General features: G+C 44.8%; 1 protein-coding gene across 4 annotated transcripts in view; it reads right to left on the bottom strand.

Annotated features, from left to right (window-relative positions):
* The window catches only part of LOC121569666 (ninein-like protein), a 60,733-nt gene extending 44,047 nt beyond the window's left edge, over positions 1-16,686 (bottom strand). For 2 of the 4 annotated variants that reach the window (XM_041880810.1, XM_041880817.1), the window contains exon 1: positions 16,259-16,686. The gene's annotated coding sequence lies outside the window, so the exon portion shown is untranslated. The remainder of the gene's footprint in view (positions 1-16,258) is intronic. The other 2 variants (XM_041880826.1, XM_041880831.2) reach the window with 2 other exon arrangements.
* Positions 16,687-21,676: the final 4,990 nt, after the last annotated feature.

The following is a 21,676-nucleotide window of genomic DNA, read 5'->3' as shown; positions in this document are numbered from 1 at the left end:
ACTGGTAGCCAGAGTCGTTCAAGGGAATTCGGGACATGGGTGACTAGTTAACGTTAGCTTGGCTCCCTCTGTGTGTTCGTGCCGTGGGAGGAGGGGTTTCTTCTTTGTCTGAAAGCCATGGCTAGCTAGTATGCTAACTATTCTAGCTAACTAACTGGCTGAATAAGTTGACGACGGACTCGCTCAAGCTGTCGGGACTAACCCACAACGTTAGACACGGACACTAATGATCTGCTTGGCGTGTTGACACTGGTGGTTTGTTGTGGACGAGTATTGGTGCTAAACCGTGTTGTTGGAGTCCGGCATGCTAGTTGGCTGTGGCGTCATATGACTAGGTGCCCTGGACGATTTTCACGGAAGAATACTGTACCAAGTTAGCTAGCTGAATAAACTAAGTTAGTCTATTCCTAGAAAACATTGAACCGCTGTAGTTTACAACAATTATAGTTTCTGAGGTGGAAGTTGGGAGAGTTATATTTGGGTGTTTCAGTGAAACGTAAGTGAGGGAGGCCCCGCTCTATCCTTTCCCAGATGTTTAGTTCATTTCGATCTCCTTTGCATTATTGTAGCCATTTTCTGTAGCCTGTCAACTAAGCCTCTGCCTATCCCTGTTCTCTCCTCTCCGCACAGGCTATACAAACGCCTCACACCGCGTGGCTGCTGCCTCTCTAACCTGGTGGTCCCTGCACGCACCACCCACGTGGAGTTCCAGGTCTCAGGCAGCCTCTGGAACTGCCGTTCTGCTGCCAACAAGGCAGAGTTCATCTCAGCCTATGCTACCCTCCAGTCTCGACTTCTTGGCGCTGACGGAAACATGGATTACCACTGAAAACACTGCTACTCCTACTGCTCTCTCCTCGTCTGACCATGTGTTCTCGTATACCCCGAGAGCATCTGGTCAGCGGGGTGGTGGCACAGGAATCCTCATCTCTCCCAAGTGGACATTCTCTCTTTTTCCCCCTGACCCATCTGTCTATCTCCTCATTTGAATTCCATGCTGTCACAGTCACTAGCCCATTCAAGCTTAACATCCTTGTCATTTATCGCCCTCCAGGTTCCCTTGACGCCTTGATAAGTTCCTTTCCTGAGGATGGCTCACCCCTCACAGTTCTGGGTGACTTCAACCTCCTTATGTCTACCTTTGACTCATTTCTCTCTGCCTCCTTCTTTCCACTACTCTCCTCTTTTGACCTCACCCTCTCACCGTCCCCCCCTACTCACAAGGCAGGCAATACGCTTGACCTCATCTTTACTAGATGCTGTTCTTCTACTAATCTCACTGCAACTCCCCTCCATGTCTCCGACCACTACTTTGTATCCTTTTCTCTCTCGCTCTCCTCCAACACTACTCACTCTGCCCCTACTCAGATGGTAATGCGCTGTCGCAACCTTCGCTCTCTCTCTCCCGCTACTCTCTCCTCTTCCATCCTATCATCTCTTCCCTCTACTCAATCCTTCTCCCTCCAATCTCCTGATTCTGCCTCCTCAACCCTCCTCTCCTCCCTTTCTGCATCCTTTGACTCTCTATGTCCCCTATCCTCCCGGCCGGCTCGGTCCTCCCCTCCTGCTCCGTGGCTTGATGACTCATTGCGAGCTCACAGAACAGGGCTCCGGGCAGCCGAGCGGAAATGGAGGAAAACTAGACACTAGAAAGTGGCATCTTTTCACTCCCTCCTCTCTACATTTTCTTCATCTGTTTCTGCTGCTAAAGCCACTTTCTACCACTCTAAATTCCAAGCATCTGCCTCTAACCCTAGGAAGCTCTTTGCCACCTTCTCCTCCCTGCTGAATTCTCCCCCCCCCCCGAACCTCGGCAAGACGGAGCTGCTCTTCCTCCCGGGGAAGGACTGCCCGTTCCATGATCTCGCCATCACGGTTGACAACTCCGTTGTGTCCTCCTCCCAGAGTGCGAAGAGCCTTGGCATGACCCTGGACAACACCCTGTCGTTCTCCGCTAACATCAAGGCGGTGACCCGATCCTGTAGGTTCATGCTCTACAACATTCGGAGAGTACGACCCTGCCTTACACAGGAAGCGGCACAGGTCCTAATCCAGGCACTTGTCATCTCCCATCTGGATTACTGCAACTCGCTAAACCCCTACAACTCATCCAGAATGCCGCAGCCCGTCTGGTGTTCAACCTTCCCAAGTTCTCTCACGTCACCCCGCTCCTCTGCACACTCCACTGGCTTCCAGTTGAAGCTCGCATCTGCTACAAGACCATGGTGCTTGCCTATGGAGCTGTGAGGGGAACGGCACCTCCGTACCTTCAGGCTCTGATCAGTCCCTACACCCAAACGAGGGCATTGCGTTCATCCACCTCTGGCCTGCTGGCCCCCTACCTCTTCGGAAGCCACAGTTCCCGCTCAGCCCAGTCAAAACTATTCGCTGCTCTGGCACCCCAATGGTGGAACAAGCTCCCTCACGACGCCAGGACAGAGGAGTCACTCACCACCTTCCGGAGACACTTGAAACGCCACCTCTTTAAGGAATACCTGGGATAGGATAAAGTAATCCTTCTACCCCCCCTTACCTCACCCCCAAAAAAAAAAAAAAAGTATATATATATACACACACACACACACACACACACACACACACACACACGTGGGGAAAAAAAGTATTTAGTCAGCCACCAATTGTGCAAGTTCTCCCACTTGCCCTTGAGCAAGGCACTTAACCCTAATTGCTCCTGTAAGTCGCTCTGGATAAGAGCGTCTGCTAAATGACTAAAATGTTAAAAAGATGAGAGGCCTGTAATTTTCATCATAGGTACACGTCAACTATGACAGACAAAATGAGAAAAAAATTATCCAGAAAATCACATTGTAGGATTTTTAATGAATTTATTTGCAGATTATGGTGGAAAATAAGTATTTGGTCAATAGCAAAAGTTTCTCAATACTTTGTTATATACCCTTTGTTGGCAATGACACAGGTCAAACATTTTCTGTAAGTCTTCACAAGGTTTTCACACACTGTTGCTGGTATTTTGGCCCATTCCTCCATGCAGATCTCCTCTAGAGCAGTGATGTTTTGGGGCTGTCGCTGGGCAACACGGACTTTCAACTCCCTCCAAAGATTTTCTATGGGGTTGAGATCTGGAGACTGGCTAGGCCACACCAGGACCTTGAAATGCTTCTTACGAAGCCACTCCTTCGTTGCCCGGGCGGTGTGTTTGGGATCATTGTTATGCTGAAAAGACCCAGCCACGTTTCATCTTCAATGCCCTTGCTGATGGAAGGAGGTTTTCACTCAATCTCACGATACATGGCCCCATTCATTCTTTCCTTTACACGGATCAGTCGTCCTGGTCCCTTTGCAGAAAAACAGCCCCAAAGCATGATGTTTCCACTCCCATGCTTCACAGTAGGTATGGTGTTCTTTGGATGCAACTCAGCATTCTTTGTCCTCCAAACATGAGTTGAGTTTTTACCAAAAAGTTATATTTTGGTTTCATCTGACCATATGACATTCTCCCAATCCTCTTCTGGATCATCCAAATGCACTCTAGCAAACTTCAGACGGGCCTGGACATGTACTGGCTTAAGCAGGGGGACACGTCTGGCACTGCAGGATTTGAGTCCCTGGCGGCATAGTGTGTTACTGATGGTAGGCTTTGTTACTTTGGTCCCAGCTCTCTGCAGGTCATTCACTAGGGTCCCCCCGTGTGGTTCTGGGATTTTTGCTCACCGTTCTTGTGATCATTTTGACCCCACGGGGTGAGATCTTGCGTGGAGCCCCAGATCGAGGGAGATTATCAGTGGTCTTGTATGTCTTCCATTTCCTAATAATTGCTCCCACAGTTGATTTCTTCAAACCAAGCTGCTTACCTATTGCAGATTCAGTCTTCCCAGCCTGGTGCAGGTCTACAATTTTGTTTCTGGTGTCCTTTGACAGCTCTTTGGTCTTGGCCATAGTGGAGTTTGGAGTGTGACTGTTTGAGGTTGTGGACAGGTGTCTTTTATACTGATAACAAGTTCAAACAGGTGCCATTAATACAGGTAACGAGTGGAGGACAGAGGAGCCTCTTAAAGAAGAAGTTACAGGTCTGTGAGAGCCAGAAATCTTGCTTGTTTGTAGGTGACCAAATACTTATTTTCCACCATAATTTGCAAATAAATTCATTAGAAAATCCTACAATGTGATTTTCTGGAATTTTTTTCCTCAATGTGTCTGTCATAGTTGACGTGTACCTATGATGAAAATTACAGGCCTCTCATCTTTTTAAGTGGGAGAACTTGCACAATTGGTGGCTGACTAAATACTTTTTCCCCCCACTGTATATATATATATACAGTGGGGAAAAAAAGTATTTAGTCAGCCACCAATTGTGCAAGTTCTCCCACTTAAAAAGATGAGAGAGGCCTGTAATTTTCATCATAGGTACACGTCAACTATGACAGACAAAATGAGGAAAAAAATCCAGAAAATCACATTGTAGGATTTTAATGAATTTATTGGCATATGATGGTGGAAAATAAGTATTTGGTCAATAACAAAAGTTTCTCAATACTTTGTTATATACCCTTTGTTGGCAATGACACAGGTCAAACGTTTTCTGTAAGTCTTCACAAGGTTTTCACACACTGTTGCTGGTATTTTGGCCCATTCCTCCATGCAGATCTCCTCTAGAGCAGTGATGTTTTGGGGCTGTCGCTGGGCAACACAGACTTTCAACTCCCCTCCAAAGATTTTCTATGGGGTTGAGATCTGGAGACTGGCTAGGCCACTCCAGGACCTTGAAATGCTTCTTACGAAGCCACTCCTTCGTTGCCCGGGCGGTGTGTTTGGGATCATTGTCATGCTGAAAGACCCATCCACGTTTCATCTTCAATGCCCTTGCTGATGGAAGGAGGGTTTCACTCAAAATCTCACGATACATGGCCCCATTCATTCTTTCCTTTACACGGATCAGTCGTCCTGGTCCCTTTGCAGAAAAACAGCCCCAAAGCATGATGTTTCCAACCCCATGCTTCACAGTAGGTATGGTGTTCTTTGGATGCAACTCAGCATTCTTTGTCCTCCAAACATGACGAGTTGAGTTTTTTACCAAAAAAGTTATATTTTGGTTTCATCTGACCATATGACATTCTCCCAATCCTCTTCTGGATCATCCAAATGCACTTCAGACGGGCCTGGACATGTACTGGCTTAAGCAGGGGGACACGTCTCGCACTGCAGGATTTGAGTCCCTGGCGGCGTAGTGTGTTACTGATGGTTGGCTTTGTTACTTTGGTCCCAGCTCTCTGCAGGTCATTCACTAGGTCCCCCCGTGTGGTTCTGGGATTTTTGCTCACCGTTCTTGTGATCATTTTGACCCCACGGGGTGAGATCTTGCGTGGAGCCCCAGATCGAGGGAGATTATCAGTGGTCTTGTATGTCTTCCATTTCCTAATAATTGCTCCCACAGTTGATTTCTTCAAACCAAGCTGCTTACCTATTGCAGATTCAGTCTTCCCAGCCTGGTGCAGGTCTACAATTTTGTTTTTGGTGTCCTTTGACAGCTCTTTGGTCTTGGCCATTGTGAAGTTTGGGAGTGTGACTGTTTGAGGTTGTGGACAGGTGTATTTTATACTGATAACAAGTTCAAACAGGTGCCATTAATACAGGTAACGAGTGGAGGACAGAGGAGCCTCTGAAAGAAGAAGTTACAGGTCTGTGAGAGCCAGAAATCTTGCTTGTTTGTAGGTGACCAAATACTTATTTTCCACCATAATTTGCAAATAAATTCATTAAAAATCCTACAATGGGATTTTCTGGATTTTTTTTCCTCAATTTGTCTGTCATAGTTGACGTGTACCTATGATGAAAATTACAGGCCTCTCTCATCTTTTTAAGTGGGAGAACTTGCACAATTGGTGGCTGACTAAATACTTTTTTTCCCCACTGTATATATATATATATAGTAAAGTGGTTATCCCACTGGCTATAAGGTGAATGCACCAATTTGTAAGTCGCTCTGGATAAGAGCGTCTGCTAAATGACGTAAATGTAAATGTAAACTGCTCCCCAGGCGCCGATGACGTGGACTTCGATTAAGGCAGCCCCCCGCACCTCTCTGATTCAGAGTTAAATGCGGAAGACACATTTCTGTTGAATGCATTCAGTTGTGCAACTGACTAGGTATCCCCTTTCGGTAGGCTTGATCACCGACGGTAATGAAACAGCCTACAGGGAGGAGGACAAAGACATGGCAGTGTGGTGCCAGGTCAACAACCTCTCCCTCAATGTCAGTCAGACCAAGAAGCTGATCGTGGACTACATTTACATTTTAGTCATTTAGCAGACTCTTTTATCCAGAGCGACTTACAGTTCCAGACTCACATTAAGCATCTCCAATCAAAAGTTAAATCTAGAATCGGCTTCCTATTTCGCAAAACAAAGCCTCCTTCACTCATGCTGCCAAACATGCCCTCGTAAAACTGACTATCCTACCGATCCTTGTCTTCGGCGATGTCATTTACAAAATAGCCTCCAACACTCTACTCAGCAAATTGGATGTAGTCTATCACAGTGCCATCCGTTTTGTCACCAAAGCCCCATATACTACCAACCATTGTGACCTGTACGCTCTTGTTGGCTGGCCCTCACTACATATTCGTCGCCAAACCCACTGGCTCCAGGTCATTTATAAATCACTGCTAGGCAAATCCCAGTCTTACCTTAGCTCTCTGGTCACCATAGCAACACCCACCCGTAGTCTGCGCTCCAGCAGGTATATCTCACTGGTCATCCCCAAAGCCAACACCTCCTTTGGCCGCCATTCCTTCCAGTTCTCTGCTGCCAATGACTGGAACGAACTGCAAAAGTCTCTGAAGCTGGAGACTTATCTCCCTCACTAACTTTAAGCGTCAGTTGTCAGAGCAGCTTACCGATCACTGCACCTGTACACAGCCATTCTGAAATTAGCCCACCCAACTACCTCATCCCCATATTGTTATTTATTTTGCAAATTTGCACCCCAGTATCTCTATTTGCACATCATCTTTTGCACATCTTTCATTCCAGTGTTAATACTAATTGTAATTATTTTGCACTATGGCCTATTTATTGCCTTACCTCCATAACTTACTACATTTGCACACACTGTATATATATTTTCTGTTTGTATTTTTGACTATGTTTTGTTTACCCCATATGTAACTCTGTGTTGTTGTTTTTAAATCGCACTGCTTTGCTTTATCTTGGCCAGGTCGCAGTTGTAAATGAGAACTTGTTCTCAACTGGCTTACCTGGTTAAATAAAGGTGAAAAAATATAAATAAATAAACAGTTAGTGAGTGCATACATTTTTCATACTGGCCCCCCGTGGGAATCGAACCCACAACCCTGGCGTTGCAAGCGCCATGCTCTAACAACTGAGCTACAGGAGGGCCACATGGGGGACAGCACGCCCCCATCCACATCAACGGGGCTGTAGTTGAGCAGGTCGAGAGCTTCAAGTTCCTTAGCATCCACATCACTAAGGACTTAACATGGTCCACACATGCCCGCACACTCTTGAAGAGGGCACGACAGCGTGTCTTCCCCCTCAGGAGGCTGAAAAGATTTGGCAAAGGCCCTCAGATCCTCAAAAGGTTCTACAGCTGCACCTTTGAGAGAAAGTATTCAGACTCCTTGACTTTTTTCACTTTGTTACGTTACAGCCTAATTCTAAAATTGATTAAAATAGTTATTTTCCTCAATCTACACACAATACCCCATAATGACAAAGCAAAAACTGGTTTTGACATTTTAACAAATGTATAATAAAAAAAATAATAATCAGACCCTTTACTAAGTACTTTGTTGAAGCACCTTTGGTAGCGATTATGGCCTTGAGTCTTCTTGGGTGTGACGCTACAAGCTTGTTCCCCAATGGTGGAACAAGCTCCCCCACGACACCAGGACAGCGGAGTCACTGACCACCTTCCGGAGACACTTGAAACCCTACCTCTTTAAGGAATACCTGGAATAGTATAAAGTAATCCTTCTACCCCCCCCCCCAAAAAAAAGGTGGTTGTCCCACTGGCTATCATAAGTTGAATGGACCAATTTGTAAGTCGCTCTGGATAAGAGCGTCTGCTAAATGATGTAAATGTAAATGTATTTGGGGAGTTTCTCCCCAGATCCCTTCAAGCTATGCCAGGTTGGACGGGGAGCGTCGCTGCACATTTATTTTCAGGTCTCTCCAGATATGTTCAAATTGGGCTCTGGCTGGGCCAATCAAGGACATTCAGAGACTTGTCCCGAAGCCACTCCTGCGTTGTCTTGGCTATGTGCTTAGGGTCGTTGTCCTGTTGGAAGGTGAACCGTCGCCCCAGTCTGAGGTCCTGAGAGCTCTGGAGCAGGTTTTCATCAAGGATCTCTCTGTACTTTGCTCTGTTCATCTTTCCCTCGATCCTGACTAGTCTCCTAGTCCCTGCCGCTGAAAAGCATCCCCACAGCATGATGCTGCCACCACAATGCTTCACTGTAGGGATGGTGCCAGGTTTCCTCCAGACGTGACGCTTGGCATTCAGGCCAAAGAGTTCAATCTTGGTTTCATCAGACCAGAGAATCTTGTTTCTCATGGTTTGAGAGTCCTTTAGGTGCCTTTTGGCAAACTCCAAGCGGGCTGTCATGTGCCTTTTACTGAGGAGTGGCTTCCATCTGGCCACCATAAAGGTCTGATTAGTGGAGTGCTGCAGAGATTGTTGTCCTTCTGGAAGGTTCTCCCATCTCCACAGAGGAACTCTGGAGCTCTGTCAGAGAGACCATCGGGCTCTTGGTCACCTCCCTGACCAAGGCCCTTCTCCCCCGATTGCTCAGTTTGGCCGGGCGGCCAGCTCTAGGAAGAGCCTTGGTGGTTCCAAACTTCTTCCATTCAAGAATGATGGAGGCCACGGTGTTCTTGGGGACCTTCAATGCTGCAGACATTTTTTAGTACCCTTCCCCAGATCTGTGCCTCGACACAATCCTGTCTCTGAGCTCTACGGGCAATTCCTTTGACCTCATGGCTTGGTTTTTGCTCTGACATGCACTGTCAACTGTGGGACCGTATAGACAGGTGTGTGCCTTTCCAAATCATGTCAAATCAATTGAATTTACCACATGTGGACTCCAATCAAGTTGTAAAAACATCTCAAGGATGATCAATTGAAACATGATGCACCTGAGCTCAACTTCGAGTCTCATAGCAAAGGTATGTAAATGAGGTATTTCTGTTTTGTATTTTTAATACATTTGCAAAAATGTCTAAAAACCTGTTTTCGCTTCGTCATTTTGGGGTATTGTGTGTTGATTGATGAGTAAAACAATTGCTTAAATCCATTTTAGAATAAGGTTGTAACGTAACAAAATGTGGAAAAAGGGAAGGGGTCTGAATACTTTCCAAATGTACTGTATGTATATACACACACTACACTGACACTCACACAAACGCCACACACACTTTCATACTCATCATATACTGCTGCTACTCTGTTCTTTATTACAGTTTCTTTCAAATCACTTTGGCGCATTTTTCAGATGTAAGTCATATATTTTAAAAAGTACAAAACTCTAAACTGATAACACTTGTGTTCCATCAATCCTATTAGCCAATCTTCAATCATTGGATAACAAATTGGATGACCTAAGATTACGGTTATCCTACCAACGGGACATTAAAAACTGTAATATCCTATGTTTCACCGAGTCGTGGCTGAACGACGACAATGATAACATACAGCTAGCGGGCTATACGCTACATCGGCAGGATAGAATGGCTGACTCCGGCAAGACAAGGGGTGGCGGTCTATGTATATTTGTAAACAACAACTGGAGCATGATATCTAAGGAAGTCTCGAGGTTTTGCTCGCCTGAGGTAGAGTATCTCATGATAAGCTGTAGACCACACTATCTACCAAGAGAGTTTTCATCTATATTCTTCATAGCTGTCTATTTACCACCACAAACCGACACTGGCACTAAGATCGCACTCAATGAACTGTAAACGGCCATAAGCAAACAGGAAAACACTCATCCAGAGGCGGCTCGCCTAGTGGCCGGGGACTTTAATGCAGGGAAACTTACATCCGTTTTACCTAATTTCTACCAGCATGTTAAATGTGCAACCAAAGGGAAAAAAAACTCTAGACCACCTTTACTCCACACACAGAGACGAGAATAAAAGCTCTCCCTCGCCCTCTATTTGGCAAATCTGACCATAATTATATCCTCCTGATTCCTGCTTACAAACAAAAACTAAAGCAGGAAGCACCAGTGACTCAGTCAATAAAAGTGTCAGATGAAGAAGATGCTAAGCTACAGGACTGTTTTGCTAGCACAGACTGGAATATGTTCCGGGATTCTTCCGATGGCATTGAGGAGTACACCACATCAGTCACTGGCTTCATCAATAAGTCCATCGATGACGTCGTCCCCACAGTGACAGTACGTACATACCCCAACCAGAAGCCATGGATTACAGGCAACATCCCCACTGAGCTAAAGGGTAGAGCTGCCGCTTTCAAGGAGCGGGACTCTAACCCGGAAGCTTATAAGAAATCCCGCTATGCCCTCCGACGCACCATCAAACAGGCAAAGCGTCAATACAGGACTAAGATCGAATCATACTACACCGGCTCTGACGCTCGTCGGATGTGGCAGGGCTTGCAAACTATTACGGACTACAAAGGGAAGCACAGCCGCGAGCTGCCCAGTGACACGAGCCTACCGACGAGCTAAATTACTTCTATGCTCACGTCGAGGCAAGTAACACTGAAACATGCATGAGAGCATCAGCTGTTCCGGACGACTGTGTGATCACGCTCTCCGTAGCCGATGTGAGTAAGACCTTTAAACAGGTCAACATTCACAAGGCCACAGGGCCAGACGGATTACCAACTGGCAAGTGTCTTCACTGACATTTTCAACCTCTTCCTGTCTGAGTCTGTAATACCAACATGTTTCAAGCAGACCACCATAGTCCCTGTGCCCAAGAACACTAAGGTAACCTTGTCCCAGAAACCCTAGACCCACTCCAATTTGCATACCGCCCCAACAGATCCACAGATGATGCAATCTCTATTGCGCTCCACACTGCCCTTTCACACCTGGACAAAAGGAACAACTACAGGTGAAGTCGGAAGTTTACATACACTTAGGTTGGAGTCATTAAAACTCGTTTTTTAACCACTCCACACATTTCTTGTTAACAAACTATAGTTTTGGCAAGTCGGTTAGGACATCTACTTTGTGCATGACACAAGTAATTTTTCCAACAATTGTTTACAAACATATTATTTCACTTATAATTCACTGTATCACAATTCCAGTGGGTTAGAAGTTTACATACACTAAGTTGACTGTATCTTCAAACAGCTTGGAAAATTCCAGAAAATGATGTCATGGCTTTAGAAGCCAAATACCTCAGAAAAACATTGTATACCTCCAAAAGTCTGGTTTATCCTTGGGAGCAATTTACAAACGCCTGAAGGTACCGCGTTCATCTGTACAAACAATAGTACGCAAGTATAAACACCATGGGACCATGCAGCATCATACCGCTCAGGAAGGAGACGTGCTCTGTCTCCTAGAGATGAACGTACTTTGGTACAAAAAGTGCAAATCAATCCCAGAACAACAGCAAAGGACCTTGTGAAGATGCTGACGGAAACAGGTACAAAAGTATCTATATCCACAGTAAAACGAGTCCTATATCGACATAACCTGAAAGGCCGCTCAGCAAGGAAGAAGCCACTGCTCCAAAACCGCCATAAAAAAGCCAGACTACGGTTTGCAACTGCACATAGGGACAAAGATCGTACTTTTTGGAGAAATGTCCTCTGGTCTGATGAAACAAAAATAGAACGGTTTGGCCATAATGACCATTGTTATGTTTGGAGGAAAAAGGGGGTTGCTTGCAAGCCGAAGAACACCATCCCAACCGTGAAGCACGGGGGTGGCAGCATCATGCTGTGGGGATGCTTTGCTGCAAGAGGGATTGGTGCACTTCACAAAATAGATGGCATCATGAGGAAGGAAAATTATGTGGATATATTGAAGCAACATCTCAAGACATCAGTCAGGAAGTTAAAGCTTGGTCGCAAATGTGTCTTCCAAATGGACAATGACAAGCATACTTAAAAAGTTGTGGCAAAATGGCTTAAGGACAACAAAGTCAAGGTTTTGGAGTGGCCATCACAAAGCCCTGACCTCAATCCTATAGAACATTTGTGGGCAGAACTGAAAAAGCGTGTGCGAGCAAGGAGGCCTACAAACCTGACTCAGTTACACCAGCTCTGTCAGGAGGAATGGGCCAAAATTCACCCAACTTATTGTGGGAAGCTTGTGGAAGGCTACCCAAAACGTTTGACCCAAGTTAAACAATTTAAAGGCTATGCTACCAAATACTAATTGAGTGTATGTAAACTTCTGACCCACTGGGAATGTGATGAAAGAAATAATTCTCTCTACTATTACTCTGACATTTCACATTCTTAAAATAAAGTGGTGATCCTAACTGACCTAAGACAGGGAATTTTTACTAGGATTAAATGTCAGGAATTGTGAAAAACTGAGTTTAAATGTATTTGGCTAAGGTGTATGTAAACTTCCGACTTTAACTGTATGTGAGAATGCTATTCATTGACTACAGCTCAGCGTTCAACACCATAGTGCCCTCAAAGCTCATCACTAAGCTAAGGACCCTGGGACTAAACACCTCCCTCCAACTGGATCCTGGACTTCCTGAGGGGCCGCCCCCAGGTGGTAAGGGTAGGTAACAACACATCCACCACGCTGATCCTCAACACGGGGGCTTCTCAGGGGTGAGCAAGACAAAGGAGTTGATTGTGGACTACAGGAAAAAGAAGAGGACCGAGCACGCCCCCATTCTCATCAACAGGGCTGTACTGGAGTAGGTTGAGTGCTTCAAGTTCCTTGGTGTCCACATCACCAACAAACTATCATGGTCCAAGCCCACCAAGACAGTCGTGAGGAGGGCACGACAAAACCTATTCCCCTAAGGAGACTGAAAATATTTGGCATGGGTCCTCAGATCCTCAAAAGGTTCTACAGCTGCACCATCGAGAGCATCCTGACTGGTTGCATCACTGCCTGGTATGGCAACTGCTCGGCCTCCGACCGCAAGGCACTACAGAGGGTAGTGCGTACGGCCCAGTACATCACTGGGGCCAAGCTTCCTGCCATCCAGGACCTCTATACCAGGCGGTGTCAGAGGAAGGCTCTCAAAATTGTGAAAGACTCCAGCCACCCTAGTCACGGAGTGCCAAGTCTAGGTCCAACTCCTGAACATCTAATCAAATGGCTACCCAGACTATTTGCATCGCCCCCCTCCCCCCTCCCTCCCCTTTACGCTGCTGCTACTCTCTTTATTATCTTTGCATAGTCACTTTAATAACTACCTACATGTACATATTACCTCAATTACCTCGACTAACCAGTGCTCCTGCACATTGACTCGGTACCGGTACCCCCTGTATATAGCCTCGCTATTGTTTTTACTGCTGCTCTTTCATCATTTGTTACTTTTATTTCATATTATTTTATATTGTTTTTTTTGTTGATTTTTTGGGGGTATTCTTTCTTAAAAGTGCATTGTTGGTTAAGGGCTTGTAAGTAAGCATTTCACTGTAAGGTCTACACCTGTTGTATTCGGCGCATGTGACAAATAAAATTTGATTTGAAATATATTTTGCACAACCAAAAATATTGTATTTTCAGCTGTTTGAAGCTGGTGTACATAACCGGAAGTAAAAGACACAAAACCAAAAATGAATAACGGGAAGCATAGAAATAGTGTACATAGAACAGATGTACCGCTTCTTAGACTTGCTTTCAATGAGAATGACAGATCTATAACACCCATTTCTATGTGAATTTGGTCGGGTCACCCAAAAAGTTACATATTGCAGCTTTAAGTAATAGTAAAATGTATTTTAACAAAAGAGAAGAGAATTATGTAAGGGATAATCAACCTTCCACAGAGTTGCATTATTTTCCTGAGAACGCATAGAGCCCCACGTTGATTATCCCTTTTATACTATGGCTATAATTTAACACATTTTCCACTAGAAATGTGTTCATTTGGAGGTAGAAATGTGTTCAACATCCACTGAAGTAGCTAGGAAGTTTACTAGAGAGCTAGAGTAGTTGCCGTGGTAACCAAACAAACAGACTTGCTAGGTTAGCTAACCGAAACTATCAGTCCTAGCTTGCTAATATGAAAATCTAATTCAACAATACCAATACGCCTACTATTTTATATTCGACTTTTGCTTTCCAAAGCAGCTCAAACAAAACATGTAAAAATGAACTACAGCCATTGAATTCTATCGTGCAAATAACTGTGCGTTATTTAAGCAATAATGCACGAGGAGGTGTGGTATATGGCCAATATACCACGGCTAAGGGCTATACTTAAGCACAACGCAATGCGGAGTGCCTGGATACAGCCCGTACCCGTGGTATATTGGCCATATATCAATCCCCCGAGGTGCCTTATTGCTATTATAAACTCGTTACCAACGTAATTAGAGCAGTAAAACGTAATGTTTTGTCATACCTGTGGTATACGGTCTGATATACCATGGCCGTCAGCCAATCAGCATTCAGGGCTCAAACCACCCAGTTTTAACAGAAATAATGCACGCTCTAGGATGCCCTTCAAGCCAATCAGAAAGGACTATTCAACAATGTAATGTGAGCATTTTATTTTAAAAGGCAATTATATGAACATATATTGCAATCTGAAACATGCATTTCAAGACGAAACACTGATTAGGTTGTGAAAAAGTGACTGATTTAATTGAAAATGTGCTTAGAGTTATGAAACTTCTGCCCTTTTGATGATCTGTTTTGAGTTTTGTACTAAGGGTTGTGAAAATGTACCATATAGGCCTACCTGTGAAATTTGCACCAAAGCTATTGAAAAAACAGTATTATTTGTATTTGTACAAAGAATCTCTGCATTCTTGGGAAGGGCTCATAAGCATTTCACAATCAAGTCTACACCTGTTGTATTTAGGGCATGTGACAATGTGTTTTTATTTGATTTGATTTAGAAGTAGGAATAAACACATCCATATCAATCATTATTATCTCCCAGTAGAATGAAAAAAGGCAGTTGCCCATAATTGCCCACCTTGCAAAGAAAAATATAGCCTGTCATGCATTAACAGACTAGTCATAGTTCGTTCTAGCCCAGTATTGGACTAAAGGATCCTAACGTGACTCCTTAGTCCAAGGACATTACATGTTCTGTTTAAAGGGCTAATTGGCTCTGGAAGACAAAACAGCCAAATACTCCAGCTAAACATGAATCGATTCCCAATTGCGGTACGGTCCTAGAAACATCAAGCCCTCTACTTTCATATCACACAAAGATAATTTCACAAATACAAAATACACACTTAGTGTACACCACAGGCTGCCGATGGCACCTTAAATGGGGAGGAAGGGCTCATAGTAGGCCTCAAGGTTGTAACAGTATACATGGAATGGTAAGGAACACATCAAACACATGGTTTCCATTTATTTGATACCATTCCAGCCATTATTATGAGCCGTCCACCCCTTTGAAGCTTCCTGCGCTGTACACTCAGTTGCAGCCTACAGTATATTTCAGTTACAACACATTTGTGGCATCCGTCTTCCCTTTACACACGCGTTCAGAGATGCATAAAGCCTATTAGCACAGGTAGTCCACTCTGTCTTCCATCCGTTTTCCGTAAACAAGCGCTGTAACATGGAAATATGGCCGTGTGGGAACCCTAACCCTAGGTGTGTATCAATTTAACCTTTTGTTTAAAAAAAAAATATATGTTGCCAATATAAAAGATAACCTCCCTTATGCTTCCAAAACCGTACCGCAAGTGATGCTTGTTAATGTTCAGACCGAGCACACGGCTCTTAACAAACCCCCCCCCCCCTTACAGAAGACGACTTCATCCAATGACTTGTGAAATGTAATGGAACTGAGTCATGATCAAGGGCTAAGTTCATTCTATCACAAATTGATCAATACTAGGCAGCAGGCTCCTTGGCGTGAAGTAACAGGCGTGAGTCGGCTATGCTTCACCATGGGAACCAGCCATGACGAAACAAAGATCAGGTAAAATAGAAGAAAGAAAAGGCTACAAAGTAGCCTATCCAAACTATCCACTTTTCGCGCACTCTAGGAACTAAAACCGTTACTATGTAGCGTTAGCCTATGCATTTGTAAAGAATTGCCATTTAGCCATTCTCTGACAAAGAACAGGCTAGCCTAATAATAATTGAATTGCTCTTACCGTTAACAGTAGCCTACACCGAAGCCTCTAAAAATAGTCACGGCTGGTCCAACATCAGCATCGGATAATGTTTTATCATTTTGAAAAGATTAAGATGGGTCCGTCTGTCTCGGTGTTCTTTTATGAAAACGGGTCATGTTTCCATAGCTCTTCTCTATAAAGTGACCACAAGTAGATATATGCGTGGCGGGTGAAATCTCACTCCTTCGGTGGGCTACAGAGTGAAGAGCTATCTCAATATCCTCCTAGCGTCCACTGGAGGCTGGCGTCTCCGGTACGGTAAACGGAAAGCGAGGCTACACTGTGCTTTGATGCTTAGCGCGAGCCTTGGGAAATTTGAAGAAAACGGGCGCGTTCTTCTGCACAGGCGTTGCTGACGCATCCCAGATCTTACAACGCTTGGAAAGGAATTTTAAGTATCAGCTAACCATATCATAATAAATAGGAATCTGTCAGTCGATGACACAGTTGATGACGTGGCACGCAACCATTGGTTGATGCATGCAACGTCTGAGCAGGGGAATGCAACCATTTTCATGCTGGAGGCTCAATCTCGCAGCCCCTACTGGTCAGGCAGTTGTCTATTTGTGTGTAAAATGTTTGGACATGTAAGAAGTGTCTGCAGACAGGAGAAGCCGAGATATAGGATGTGTGGGAAAGACCACTATGAAGGAGATTTTGCATGTTTAATAGAAGAGAATGGTCAAGGAGCAAAATGGTGTAACTGTGGTGGAGCACATGAAGCACAATCCTTGGAGTGCCCAATTAGGGTGAAAGAGAATGAGGTTGCTAAAATCAGGGCAGCTGAGAGAGTCTCCTATGCAGTCTGTCAAAAGGGTATAAAGATCGTGAAGACCAGTAGACCTACAATGGAGCCTACACCGCAGCCTGAGTATCAACAGCAGGATCCAGAAATTCTTCATGTGAAGAAAGTGGACTTTCTATCATTTTGAACAATGATGATAAATGGAACTGCACAGGTTAAAAGGAATTCAAGAACGATCAATTTTGTTTCTGCAGCTAAACTCTTTCTGGGATTAAAATATTTTACATCTGAAGAGCTTCATGATGTACTGTCTCGTGCGGTCCCACCCTGTCAGGCCCCAGAGCCTGAGCAGGGTATTTTAGTTTTTGAAGGAGTGGGAATGTATACTGAACAAAAATATAAACATGTAAAGTGTTGGTCCCATGTTTCATAGCTGAAATAAAAGATCCCAGACATTTTTGAGGGAGTGCGCAAATGGCATACTGACTGCAGGAATGTCCACCAGAGCTGTTGCCAGAGAATTGAATGTCAATTTCTCTACCAACGTCGTTTTAGAGAATTTGGCAATACGTCCAACTGCCCTCACAACTGCAGACCACGTGAAACCACGCCAGCCCAGGACCTCCACATCCAGCTTCTTCACCTGCGGCACCGTCTGAGACCAGCCACCCGGACAGCTGATAAAACAGAGTATTTTTGTCTGTAATATAGCCCTTTTGTGGTGATAAACTTATTCTGATAGGCTGGGCCTGGCTCCCGAGTGGGTACCCATGGCTGCGCCCCTGCCCAGTCATGTGAAATCCATAGATTAGGGCCTAATTAATTTATTTAAATTGACTGATTTCCTTATATGAACTGTAACTGAGTAAAATCGTTGAAATTGTTGCATGTTGCGTTTATATTTTTGTTCAATATATATATTTTTGTTAATATTTTTGGGGGAGTGTGTGGATTTATCTAAATTTTCCCATCCCCTAATGGAATGTACAGTCGTGGTCAAAAGTTTTGAGAATGACACAAGTATTGGTCTTCACAAAGTTTGCTGCTTCAGTGTTTTTAGATATTTTTGTCAGATGTTACTATGGTATACTGAAGTATAATTACAAGCATTCCATAAGTGTCAAAGGCTTTTATTGACAATTACATTAAAGTTTATGCAAAGAGTCAATATTGAAAGACTGGTCATGGCTCACATCAACAGCATAATCCCAGAAACCCTAGACCCACTCCAATTTGCATACCGCCCCAACAGATCCACAGATGATGCAATCTCTATCGCACTCCACACTGCCCTTTCCCACCTGGACAAGAGGAACACCTACGTGAGAATGCTATTCATTGACTACAGCTCAGCATTCAACACCATAGTGCCCTCTAAGCTCATCACTAAGCTAAGGATCCTGGGACTAAACACCTCCCTCTGCAACTGGATCCTGGACTTCCTGACGGGCCGCCCCCAGGTGGTAAGGGTAGGTAACAACACATCTGCCACACTGATCCTCAACACGGGGGCCCCCTCAGGGGTGCGTGCTCAGTCCCCTCCTGTACTCTCTGTTCACCCATGACTGCATGGCCAGGCACGACTCCAACACCATCATTAAGTTAGCCGACGACACAACAGTGGTAGGCCTGATCACCGACAACGATGAGACAGCCTATAGGGAGGAGGTCAGAGATCTGGCCGTGTGGTGCCAGGACAACAACCTCTCCCTCAACGTGACCAAGACAAAGGAGATGATTGTGGACTACAGGAAAAAAAAGAGGACTGAGCACGCCCCCATTCTCATCGACGGGGCTGTAGTGGAACAGGTTGAGAGCTTCAAGTTCCTTGGTGTCCACATCACCAACGAACTATCATGGTCCAAACACACCAAGACAGTCGTGAAGAGGGCACGACAAAGCCTATTCCCCTCAGGAGACTAAAAAGATTTGGCATGGGTCCTCAGATCCTCAAAAAAATTTCTACAGCTGCACCATCGAGAGCATCCTGACTGGTTGCATCACCGCCTGGTATGGCAACTGCTTGGCCTCTGACCGCAAGGCACTACAGAGGGTAATGCGTACGGCCCAGTACATCACTGGGGCAAAGCTTCCTGCCATCCAGGACCTCTATACCAGGCGGTGTCAGAGGAAGGCCCTCAAAATTGTCAAAGACTCCAGCCACCCTAGTCATAGACTGTTCTCTCTGCTACCGCACGGCAAGCGGTACCGGAGTGCCAAGTCTAGGTCCAAAAGACTTCTCAACAGCTTCTACCCCCAAGCCATAAGACTCCTGAACAGCTAATCATGGCTACCCGGACTATTTGCACTGCCCCCCACCCCCATCCTTTTTACGCTGCTGCTACTCTGTTAAGTATTTATGCATAGTCACTTTAACTCTACCCACATGTACATATTACCTCAACTACCTCAACTAGCCGGTGCCCCCGCACATTGACTCTGCAACGGTACCCCCCTGTATATATAGCCTCCCTACTGTCACTTTATTTTACTTCTGATCTTTTTTTCTCAACACTTTTTTTGTTGTTGTTTTATTCTTACTTTTTTTGTTTAAAATAACTGTACTGTTGGTTAAGGGCTGTAAGTAAGCATTTCACTGTAATGTCTGCACCTGTTGTATTCGGCGCATGTGACCAATAACATTTGATTTGATTTGATTTGAATATTTGCAGTGTTGACCCTTCTTTTTCAAGACCTCTGAAATCCGCCCTGGCATGCTGTCAATTAACTTCTGGGCCACATCCTGACTGATGGCAGCCCATTCTTCCATAATCAATGCTTGGAGTTTGTCAGAATTTGTGCGTTTTTGTTTGTCCACCCGCCTCTTGAGGATTGGCCACAAGTTCTCAATTGGATTAAGGTCTGGAGAGTTTCCTGGCCATGGACCCAAAATGTCGATGTTTTATTCCCCGAGCCACTTAGTTATCACTTTTGTCTTATGGTAAGGTGCTCCATCATGCTGGAAAAGGCATTGTTCGTCACCAAACTGTTCTTGGATGGTTGGCAGAAGTTGCTCTCGGAGGATGTGTTGGTACCATTCTTTATTCATGGCTGTGTTCTTAGCCAAAATTGTGAGTGAGCCCATTCCCTTGGCTTAGAAGCAACCCCACACATGAATGGTCTCAGGATGCTTTACTGTTGGCATGACACAGGACTGATGGTAGCACTCACCTTGTCCTTTCCAGACAAGCTTTTTTCCGGATGCCCCAAACAATCGGAAAAGGGATTCATCAGAGAAAATGACATTACCCCAGTCCTCAGCAGTCCAATCCTTGTACCTTTTGCAGAATATCAGGCTGTCCTTGATGTTTTTCCTGGAGAGAAGTGGCTTCCTCGCTGCCCTTCTTGACACCAGACCATCCTCCAAAAGTTGTCACTTTTGCACTCACACCTGCCTGCTGCCATTCCTGAGCAAGCTCTGCACTGGTGGTGCCCCTATCCCGTAGCTGAATCAACTTTAGGAGACGGTCCTGGTGCATCCTGGACTTTCTTGGGCGCCCTGAAGCCTTCTTCACAACAATTGAACCTCTCTCCTTGAAGTTCTTGATGATCTGATAAATGGTTGATTAAGGTGCAATCTTACTAGCAGCAATATCCTTGCCTGTGAAGCCCTTTTTGTGCAAAGCAATGATGACAGCACGTGTTTCCTTGCAGGTAACCATGGTTAACAGAGGAAGAACAATGATTTCAAGCACCACCCTCCTTTTAAAGCTTCCAGTCTGTTATTCTAACTCAATCAGCATGACAGAGTGATCTCCAGCCTTGTCCTCGTCAACACTCTCACCTGTGTTAACGAGAGAATCACTGACATGATGTCAGTCTGTCCTTTTGTGGCAGGGCTGAAATGCAGTGGAAATGTTTTTTGGGGGATTAAGTTCATTTTCATGGCAAAGAGGAACTTTGCAATTAATTGCAATTCTTCTGATCACTCTTCATAACATTCTGGAGTATATGCAAATTGCCATCATAAAAACTGAGGCAGCAGACTTTGTGAAAATTAATATTTGTGTCATTCTCAAAACTTTTGACCACGACTGTACTATTCTTTAGTACATGTTTTACCCCAGTCCAGTTGGTGGCGACAATTCTCCTTTTGTAGTTTGCCATAAAACCCAAAGAAGAAAAAGATGCGATGCTCTTGAGCATCCCACTGCTACTGTTCTAGATGACTGTTGGGAATATACTAGTAGACAAGGCAGTGGTTTTGGTTGGCCAGTTTGCTGATGAGAGTGGTATGAGGGAGTTGGAGGTTGGCCCTTCTGTGGTGATAGGGGATGTTCCTCCATGGTTACTCCCAGATCCTGTTGTTGATCTTACCTTGGTAGAGAAAAGGAAAGATTGGTCAGAAGACAGTGATATACGGAAACTGGTTGACAATTACATTGGTAGAAGCTTTTAAGCTTTTTTACCGCTTTTCACAGATGGATTCAAGGACCCAGATAGTGGGCGCACAGGAGCAGGCGTTTACGTTCCTGAATTTGATGTGCAGATATGTAGAACACAAACAGATGAACTATCAGTATACTCAGTTGAACTGTTGGCAATAGTAGTTGCCCTCCAGTGGGTGGAGGACATACAACCTGTTAGAATTATAGTATGCTCAGATTCTCTGTCTGTATTGAATAGTTGATCATCTGGTAAATCGAATAGGA

Source organism: Coregonus clupeaformis, chromosome 1 (genome assembly GCF_020615455.1).
Source record: "Coregonus clupeaformis isolate EN_2021a chromosome 1, ASM2061545v1, whole genome shotgun sequence".
In the NCBI taxonomy this organism is placed as follows: Eukaryota; Metazoa; Chordata; class Actinopteri; order Salmoniformes; family Salmonidae; genus Coregonus; species Coregonus clupeaformis.
The sequence above is the reverse complement of the archived record's forward strand: the minus strand, read 5'-3'. Positions and strand labels throughout refer to the sequence as shown.